Raw genomic sequence first — 11,242 nt, forward strand, 5'->3', positions numbered from 1 at the left:
AGCGCGCCTTATCTCCCAGCTGTGACTCTCAAAGATAAATGCTGATAGCACCCTCCCCTTTGATGTTCAATCATGCACTCCGCGCCTTGGTCTCAGCTTGTGTCCTCAGAATGACTGATGTGCATTTGAATATTTCTTTCTTGCAGGTAAACATTAACATTCAGTTCACTTATTCAGTCACTCCTCCTCACTCTAGGTTCAATATAGCCTGTCTGTTTTATGCAGACATTCTCGGGGAAAAGGAGAATCTAATTTAATTGTGTTTATCTTCATGCTATGTACCAGTAAGACTAATGCATTGAGCATCCTTTTAAATGGGAAATGTTCATCACGTGTTATAGGAAATGGACAATGTTTTTCTTTATTTCTTTCTCTTCAACCCCTGTGTTTATAGCTCTTTCTTCCTAATATTTATTTTGCCTCTGTCCCAAATATCACATTTTGGACACTAAAACAATCCTCATGCTTAGAATGTACTTACTTAGAATGTACTACTCTTCTCCAGTAGGACTTAACCATTGGACACTGTTTGCCTTCCTCCTGTCCTGGACTCATCCTCCACATCCTCCAGCCCTGTCGTGTATCTAATCCCACTGGAATTCACTCACAGAGGAAACTGTCCGTGACGCTGCTTCATTCAAAGCTCTAATAAAACTGCTGTATCAGTGGGGAGAACCATGATCCTAAGATCATGTGAAATGCTTTCATGTGTTTTATGCCAATTGTGAACACTGTTCAATTTTGTAAACGCTGTGAAAATTTGATCAGCGCTCCCCCTTTCATTCAGGATTCCCTTTTCTTCCTCCCTCAGCTTATTATCTATTTCTGACTGTCATCACTTCATGTTAGATTTTACTATACGAGCAACATGTACATTCACTCAGTGGGTGTCATTTTTCTGAACACAAGAAAAAATAACTGGCAGCTGGCTGTAAGCATTATGAGTACACCGATGTTGAGGAAATGAAAGTGTTGCTCACTTAACTGTTTCTAAATGTGACACACTGTTAATACAGGTAACAGCTGTCACTGACCTTTTAGCGGTACAAACTACCACATAATCTCCTAACTGAGAAGACAGGCTACAACAAATCTAAACAATAAATAGAAGATCTTTTTTTTCTTCTTTTTTTTTTAAAAAAAATAGATGTATTGCAGTTTTCACCCACAGCCTTATTTTTCCTTTCCACACGCATTTTGATTATAACAAATGTTGATGCCTGGCCCCCGATTCTTGTCATTTGGTGTCCATTTATTTCCTTTGAGGGAAGCGGCAAGCCCACTGACATTCAATCATATTATTTTGCCACAATGATTCGCCGCCTCCACCTGTGACCTGAACCACACATAACACAGTGCATGACAAGTGCTGTGTAAATCAAAGCAGCAGGACACATGCACACAGAGTTCTAACCGAATCTCATGGTGAGACCCTGACCAGCAGCAGAGATTATCACATGCACAAACAAAGCAGACAGCAGTGAACATCCAGGAGAGCACTTTTACCTCCTTCTACAGTATTTTAATTCAATTTCTGCTAGGTCACCTGCAGGATGATGTTACACCACTTGGATGCAACTGCCAACCTGTTATTGCAGGAGTGCGATAGAGAGTAAGCTTATGGCAGCCATAACAGGCTTTTGTAAGGGCATGATGGCCTGCAGGTAAGTGATTTAGAGAGAATCAGGTTGATGCTCTCCAAACCTTCTGCCAGAGATGCACAGCCAAGGCCAAGCAGGTGTAAATTTTCTCAAAGTGTCAGCTTTTTCCACATCGCTTACCTTAGGCTCGACTGGAATAAATTCTCTTACAGTTTTCAAAGCTGAAATTGGTCATTCCTTGTGCATCTTTTCACTCCAGGACCTCTAAAATTGTCTGAGGGTGCCGTTTGGAGGCTTGTCTCCCTGTATTTGCCGTGGTACCTGATCCATACACTCAGTAAAGAGAAATTTCTGAATCTTTCACCCAATTTAGAAGGAATTGGCTATACCGCACAGGGCTGATTTGACATGGTGTGTGCACAAAAAGGGAGCACATCTGATGCATTCAGGCTCACTGCAACTGGACACCTAGCCTTGGTATATAAACAGGTACCGCTGCACACTCTACTGACTTCCAGGTCAGTGTAAGTTCCTCACATACTCTCCACATCCTGTGTAATATTTGAGCAAATTTCCCTTGGTGCACGTGTACCATTGTTCTCGTCCCATTTACTGTTGTGTAATGTGGGATCATTTAAATGACAGATTAAGACCTTGTAGAAACCCACACAAAAATAATGGGTATGCTGACTGATGAATTTATGTTAAAAGCTTGTAGTTATATCCAACATGAACTGTCCATGAACCTCCTTAAAGGAATAAAGAAGATGCAGGTGTTGAGAAAAGGACATGTGAGTGAAATACTGTAGGTCTTTCATTGAGAGGGATGTCCTTTTTACTGTATATGTGACAGGAAAAAAATGAAAGCGAAATTGAATTATGCAAGATGTATAATGTATGAACTGAATAACAATTTCGGTGTTAAACAGCTTCAAAAAAACGGAGAATAATAGGAAAAAAGCTCCAATTTTCTATTCAGAACAAGGACGTAGCCCCTGTGTCTCTGATTATTTCAGGTTTGAAAAGGAAAACATGGGCATAGTTGTGCTGAAAGAGACCATGCACAGAAGTGGAGGTTAAGTGTGAGGTTGAACATCAGCTGCTCTGTTGGTTTGTCCGTGCATATCACATTTTGACATGTGTCCTTCAACAGTTAGATATACACCCACGCTGGCCTTGACATGAAGGTCAGTGATCTCTGACTGTTACACAAATCAGACGGGAAAAGATGACATCTTAGTCTTAATATTGACCGAAAAGAAAATCGACTGTGTGGACAGTCTGTGCAGTCTTTACCAGAATGTCTGAAGAGACCATACAACAGGTTGTGCATGTTTAAACCCATTTCCTACAGTTTGCTCATGGAGGATTGCTGACCACTTGTCAGAGTTATCTATTAAATGACAATTTCCTGTCTATTTACATTTCGTACCCACTGAGCCAATTAGGGTGAAATAGTAGAAAAGAAAACATGTGCACATGGATTGGTAATCAAGCACACCTATTAGTCAGCTGCAAAACTAAAAATAATTGGAAGCAAAGAGCTCAAAGTCAAAATTCTACTGCAACAACCAAGCTGCTGTCCCCAGTGTCATATTGACATACAGGTGTTAGAGTGACGTGTATCCTTTTTCCACAATCAATGCTGCTTGTAAAAGACTGATAATTGGGCAGTCAGAGCTGACACATCCTATTTCTCTTTTTTAGTTGTTAAAACGGCTGTAATCAATATAGAGATGTATCCGATGGCTGTGGAAACAATGTGAAAAGAGCCGCTTGTAGTGATGAACCTGCAGAGAATTATCACCCGAATCTGCACCTTCCCTCAGCTTTACAGAGCTTTATAATGAGTGTTGGCTCATTGCTTAGCTGTCTGGCCCATAGCTTTAATGTTTTGGTTGACTCTCACCGCTGTCACGGTGATCTCTTTGGCTGTAGCATCTGTTTTCACTGAAAAGGCTCTATAAACCTGTACTTTCTGCTCAGCACCAAACACAGTCAGACACAGTTAAACACAGCATGTAGCGGCTAAAGACGGATATTTCCCTCAGATGTTGAAGGAGACCAAAAATGGAGCTAAAAGACAGTTATTATGGCACTTATGTTTGTTAGTTGGCCAGAAACATAACTCCAAATGAATGACGAAGTGGCTCTGTGACTGCTGGATGGTAAATAAACAGCAAAATTGCTGAACAATTGCTAGCAAGTTCCTTAGAAAGGTGTCGGTGTTGTGTTCAAAAATTGTTTCTGCTGACCCCAAGGGGCCATAAAAGTAAGTTATTGCATGTTTAACAAACAAATTATGTTTTGAGTTTTAAAGTTCCTTTACATCAGTGTGACATGAAAATAACCTTGTAGTGATCTTTTACTTGTAATAACTAGCAGGAACACCCAACTTAAACCTCTTGGTCATGTCTTCAGTGGCTCTGCTGATGTCACTGTTAGGATCTGCTCACCTGTCTGTCCTTAGTGTTTTCCATCCATCCATTTTCTATACCCAACTATCTCTTTCCCTTTCCCTGAAGCCTATCCCAGCTGTCAACGGGTGAGAGGCCAGTCGATTGCAGGGCAACATATACAGCATTCACGCTCACACTCACACCTAAGGACAATTTCACCAATGTTTTTTCACCAGTCACCAATTAACCTAATAAGCATGTTTGTGTTTGTCTGTGGGAGGAAGGAGAGAACCCACGCATGCACGGGAATGTTCTTCAAGCTTCACACAGAAAGGCCCCACCCGACCCAGGGATCGAACCGGCAACCTTCTTGCTGTGAGGCACGGACACTACCTGCTGCACCACCGTGCTTCCCCCCAGTGTTTTCATTTCCCCCTTTTCACTTTGTGTTAGCTGTCTGTCTGTCTGTCTGTCTGTCTGTCTGTCTGTCTGTCTGTCTGTCTGTCTGTCTGTCTGTCTGTCTGTCTGTCTGTCTGTCTGTCTGTCTGTCTGTCTGTCTGTCTGAGGCTGGGCGTGGTCTCCTACACTCTCAGCTGGCTGCCACCTAATCACCTGTGCACCTGTTGCGCATCAGGCTCATCAGGCCAGCAGTATTTCAGGGTGGCTCTCGGCACTACTGGTTACCACTTTGTCCTGGTCCTTCCAGCCACGTTCAGTGTTTGCTCTGCCTCAACCTGTCCAATTGTGTTCTTTTTTGTTTTTCCTCTGTCCTTTGAGAGTTATTTTTGTGCATTCATTCCGCCCACCAGTCTGCATCTTTTGAGTCCAGTAAACAATTAAAGGCATAACAGTTAGCTTCTTTGAATGAGCTGATAATGGTCATCGCTCATGTAAAGGTTATGTCATTTGTAGTTAATGGGCTGTGAGACAAGATAAATGCTGTGGTCAATCTTTGCCAGTGCCACGTCCTAAAGACTTAAAAAACTTAAAGCAGTCTCTTAAAGTGATATTGAAATAATTATTTATAAAACATAGTTATCTGCTTTGACGGTGTCTTTACACTTGATCAAAGTTCAGAGAGCTGCCATGGTTAGCAGATACAGTTCAGTCATTTTGCCCAGTTTCTTGTTAACCTTTCAGTTTCCTTGCTTGTCCGCTGTGTTTTACTCCCCAGACAGTGTCATGGAATCTGACAAATGGCTGAGACATTCAGCTTCAGCTGTCATCTGGCACCATGGGAGGTTATAATTTGTTTTTCCGTAGGTTAGCTACTTGCCAGCAGTCAACAAAAAACAACATCTTGAGCCAAGCATCTTAAAAACCCTTTTATTGTGCAACAGAGAATTTGATGGCGTAGGTGCAGGTAAAAACCCATAGTGTTTATCGACTGATATGAGTGATACTGATCTGAAAGTAGTTATTTCCTCTCCACCAGGCTGTCATTTGGCCGGCTGACTGAATCCAGCTCGGGCTTTAGCCTATTCTTTCACTGCCAGACGGCTGGGTGATTAGTTCTGTGGCAGTCTGCGGTCTGGAGCTCAGTGCTGTTGCCTGATAAAGGGGTCAGGCTAAGCCACACACCCACCGCCAACCTACCCTGCTACTTAGCATTCTGCTTCCTTTCGGCCTTCTCACAGTGAGAAACACCAGGTCACTGTCCCACACCAGCTCTTCCTCCGAAGCCCGACTCTCCATGAAGCAAATCCCCTTTAGCCACTGCTCATTGCTGCAATGCATCTCTGCACCAGTGTAAGAACATTCGCTGGCTAATCTTAGTCAACATCAGAGCACGACAGCCAACAACGCAGCCCGCCTGTAGCACAGTTCTCTTCATTGACTGCAGAGGGATAGGAGACCACACAGAGGAGGGCAAGAGTTAGTTAACTGGATATTATATTGAACAGAAATAGTTTAGAGCTGAAGGAGAAAATAAGTTTTGTTGGGAACGGTGCAGCAGCATGGGGAGATAAAATGGATGTGATTCTCCCATCAAAGAGCGGGTTTATTGTGTCTAGAATGGTCTTCTACAAAGGATTGAGATTGGAAAAAGAGATGGGGTTTTCATCTTTTCACATAGTGATTTACTGCACTGATATAGTTTCTAATCAGATTTCACTGGCGTTTTAGAAGCTTTTTAACATCAAATCTCTTTCTCTAAAAAAAATCCACCTTACAGTCAAATTCACAGGCAGCTGCAGCTATAAGTCCCAGCATTAACTGGTTTGCTACCTTGAAAATTCCCTGTTGCTTGATCCCTGTAAGGATTGGAAATGCTGCAGTGCAAATGTAAGACAAAGAAATCAGGGGTATCATTTATTTAATGTCTCCTGCTGTGTGGTATTTATTGGAATTTGAGCATTTCAGTAAAAATCTCTCTGCATTAAATTAACATTTTCGATTCACGAAACAAAAAGGGCAAACATGCACCACAGATAAAAAACACGGAGAGGTCATGACTTATTGATTGAGTCCCTTTTAAAAATGTTTCCTGCATGCGTAATTCATAACACAACGGACCCCCAAACACTGGACTTTGAAACTTTGAAGCTCAGAGTTCTGTAACCATCCTAAAGGCAACGTCTTTAGTCTGAACTAACTCGTTATTACATGCAAGGGTAGTTCAACACAGCATAGCAGCATTTAGAAAATGAGCAATTAGGCTTCAGCATCCACAGAGAATGTGCAGAAGTCATTGCAGCTCACCTTGAAGGCTTCTGGAGGGTCAGCGGTAGGATGCTTTTAATCTGTTAGTGCTCACATCTTCCGCACCGTAACCTTGCAGACACACCATGAATTTCATTACATGCCTCTACCTTTGACATGACAATGACAGCTGAGCTGCTAGTTCCCCTCAGAAGTTTCCTTTAGGCGTCACTCAAAGCTGGGAAATCCATCAAGTTACAGGCCCATTTACCAAAAGAAAAATATTACTTTCAGTTCTGCTTTGAGATTCAAGGCTCAGTCAGATGTATCGCTTTTCACAATTCATTTTATTGTTTCATTTTCAATCACACACACACGGGCACACACACACATATAAACGCCCAAGCTCAGTTCCATTAGTGTGGCTGAATTTTCAGACTGCATTGCTAAGCATTATCTGAGACTGCCTCATGGTTGTTGCTAATTGATGCTGCAGTCAGTTCATTATTTTAGTCTTCCATGGCTGCTCAGATATCTGATTCATACATACACTCTGCAGTTAATCAGTCTGATCACACAGCCGTTGAGCCAAACAGGAGGCTTTGATGAGGGTCTAAAGCCATCAAATCATTCATGTATAAGCTATGCATAATGTGTAAGGTGTGTTATTACAAATGCTAATTTTTTCTCAATTACAACAGAATTCCTTAGATTTTTTTCCCCTCACTATTTACCAATTAAAATCCATTAATGTTACTCCTGCATCAGAGATCCAATTAGACACTCAAAGAATTTTGCATATCAGATTTTAAATTTTGATGCTTCAAGCATTGTTTTATTTTATTATTGTTTTTGTTTTATGTCCCAAAAGCCACCAAATGTGCGTTACTTTGTATGAATACATGACTTATGAATAGTTGGTAGTTTGCGCACGGTGGTAAATCAACAGCTGGGCCTCATTCATCAATGCTCATTTTGCTGCTGTGATTCAAGAATCAGATGTGACAGTGTGACTCTTTTTTTCAATAGGCTGAATGATCAGGGACAGTATATTGTGGGATGTCATTGCTACTGTTCATACATTCATTCATTGGTGCTACTCGATCATGAGGCTACAGCACCATACCGCCCTCCTCAATAAGCAGATATGATCCCATTTGAGCTTTTACTAGCCAACATAAAATTTGAGCACTAAGGTGATTATTCAACATTATGATGGCGGTTGCAGTGATAAAAAAAACTGGCCTTGTTCACTAAAGAGGAGGAGCGAACGCCAGAACCAGCTGCCATTACAGAGCTATAAATAAGGAAAATCCCTCAATTATGGTGGGATGACATCAAGCAGATCCAAAACAACATTTTTTAGTCTTTGTGTTGGTTGTTTACTCAGAATGTCTATCAGCTATCTAAGGGACATCTAGAATTACCTTTATGGCAGATGGACTGAAATGACCTCATCTGAACACACTATTCTCTGCATACCTCGCCCAAATGATGCATTCAAATGCCATGATCAACACGTAGCAGACCGTATGCCACTGGCAAAAATTCACTCAAGCAACGGAGACTGTATGCCTGTGATAAAAAGCAGACAAAAAGGAAAGACAATTAGGATGTGAAAAATAAATTAATAACCTTATTGATGGGTCTGAATAGAGTCCCAGAAGAGAAAGAGGTAAAATGTAACGCTTCAACAAAAGGACATTAACACAGATACCTTCATCACTTTGAGTATAATGACCCTGTCCCTCCCCCACCCACTCTCAATTCATACAACCCAGCAAGAAAAATAATTTTCTTTTAGTGCTTCAGTGGCAAAGTATATTCTTCAAATACATCACAGCTCCAAGCAGACATTGTCAGATGAAGAGAAGTGCGCTCAGCTGTCATTGTTTTTAATTAATGCTTTGACGTTTTGGGAGTTTTCAGTGCCTGGAGCAGGTTGAAGCTTGCTTTTCATATGTCTAGGTTTGGTGTTTGGTGCAGATTTATTTATCACTCAATGAAAATGGGTTGCACCACACAACCTACTTCTTCCAAAGAGATTAGTTGTTACTAAATATAATTAACTGTAACCAACTAACACAGCATGCCATTTGATCAAAAATGATGTTTGATCATCACATAAACTAATTTCACAATACAACACAGTATTCCTCAAATTACAAAGTGTTACGCTAATACCACCAGACTAAATGACTGGATAGCCTAGCGTCTGGTACGTTACCATAATTGGATCCTTTGTACTCATTTTAATTGATGAATGATGCAGAAAAAAGTCCATTGAATTTATTGCTTGGCCCTTTAAAATGCTTGTTTATGTCACAACTCATAATGCTACAGTGACTTTCTGTTGCTTTTGACTGGACGTCATGAGACACGTATGTTTCCTGTATCAATTTATACAATATTTAATAGTCTTTAGAAGCAAAGATAAGGGTCTACTTGATTTAGTGAATTTTTTAAATTAGCCAGCAGTTACTCAGAATTAGAAATGACTTGGATTTATGAATTGATGGTGCAGCCTTATCCCAGACTCAGTGACCTCATTGACCAAGCAAAAAAAAATAAAAAATTGATTTAAAGATTGAATCCCAATACGGACCTTAAAATTAAATTTGACTTTGTCATTTTAATAATGTGCTACAATCAAAGTCCATAATTTGCTTTGGGCTGCCTTTGCCCTTCACCCCTGAAACAACACAGAGTTCACTTTTTGTAAACACACCAAGTACTATATTGATCACCTTGAAGGCTAATATTCAGGAGGCATGAGCAAAGTTTCTCATTACAGCGCTCCATCCATTGAATGTAATTAACGTGGGCACTTGAAATGTTATGCAGCAATTAAGCCAAGTCGCATAATACGAGCTCAGTTATCACACCGCATGGATATGTACCCATGTAGAGATACAGTGAAAATGATTCCACCGCTGCATCTGTTCTTAACATTGGTCACGTTCAGGACAAACCCTGCCAGTGAGTAATTTAGTGAATGAGTGAGCTTAATGAGCAGAGGTGAGCCCTTCAAATGTGAGTCATGTCTTCACATGCTAATGATGTAGGAGTTAATTTCAATAATAAAGAGATGTATGTTCTTGAATCATGCTCCAGTTACTGAGGAGGAGATTTAAAATTTGAATAGAAAGCTAAGACAGGACAATCTTCAAGCCAATCAAATATTTGAACTAGTTGTATGAATATTTGATCTGTAGAAAGTAGAAGTGAGCGCTGTGTGGGTGGAAAGGCAGGCAAGACTTTTATTCTATTTATTGTTTCATTTCTTTTAACAGTTTTTCACTGTCGCTCGAATCAAACTACAAAGATGACACAAAGTATAAACTGTCACTGATTTCATATAAAGCATGCCTTCTTATTCAAATATCAGGGAAATAGAAGAAGCAAATATATTTTGGAGAAAATCCTGCCTTTAACAAGTTTGCTCTTCTGACTTATGTGAGTTTACCTGCAGATAATTTCAAAGCGGGCGTCTTTATCAGGCTGCAGTGTGTCTGTGCCATAATCCCCTCGTACTAACCTTTTTCTCTCTTGCCGAGTCAGCCAAAGCTCAAAATCTCCAATGATAACCTGTTATAACCGTGCTGCAGAGCGAGATGGGTTTGTGCACAATGGCTCGTCGATAATGCTTTGAAATTTTAGTGACACCCACAGAAGTGATTTTTTCGGGTTCCTTGGGGACATTCTTCTTGTTGTCAGTAACAGTTTTTCTTGTGCAGTTAGTTCACACGTACAACAACATGTGTAAACATGAAAATACCATTTGAAAAAGTTCGATTTTAATTTGTGCACCTCCGCATGTCTCCCCTGAGCAATGAATGACTTCAAATGCATCACGAATTGACAATTCAGAGACTGGGCTCATCTTTATTTTAGACTCAAATCTAATGATGGAGGGAGGATGTGGAGAGAGAGAGAGAGAGAGAGAGAGAGGTAGAGGACTAGAGTGCCCCCGTGGTCCCAGACACAGATGGACAAGATGAGAGGGGAACACAAGCACAGCTGAGGTCTTGTGGTGTGGAGTATCATAAGACCAGGAATCAGTGATCCCGGCTCTGCACTGATGACACTGGCTTTACTTCCACTCAGTCATTCACAGCTCTCACCAGGACCCCCGGGGACACGACTCGCCGAGCACAGTCGCATCAAGATTAAAGCCACTTTTCCCCTCTAAGATCAAAAGTTTGGTGGGCTATGCCAAATGTGTCTCCAGTGGAGTTATGACGGTACAGTTTCAGTACACAAATGCCCAAAGCCATTAGCAGTGGGGAAATGAAACTCAATTCAAAGTATATCAAAATGACGTGCATGTTCTATTTAAACTGAGTCTATTAAGTATGCCCTCCATCTGTTTGGGCAGAAATCTTGTGGCTGCATTGAGCCAAAGTTTGAGTGATCAACTTTGACATTTCGCTGCTCCACATTACCTTAATCATTAGCAGCATTCCATCAGAGCTTTGCGTAAAGAGTGTAGTTTATGGCAGATTGGATTGGTTTGACCTATTATGACTGCCATCCTTTATGGAATCCCTTAAGCCTCATGCATAAAAATCATGTTTGTCAGGACCGTAGACAGGGACA

Source organism: Chaetodon trifascialis, chromosome 7 (assembly GCF_039877785.1).
Source record: "Chaetodon trifascialis isolate fChaTrf1 chromosome 7, fChaTrf1.hap1, whole genome shotgun sequence".
NCBI lineage: Eukaryota > Metazoa > Chordata > Actinopteri > Chaetodontiformes > Chaetodontidae > Chaetodon > Chaetodon trifascialis.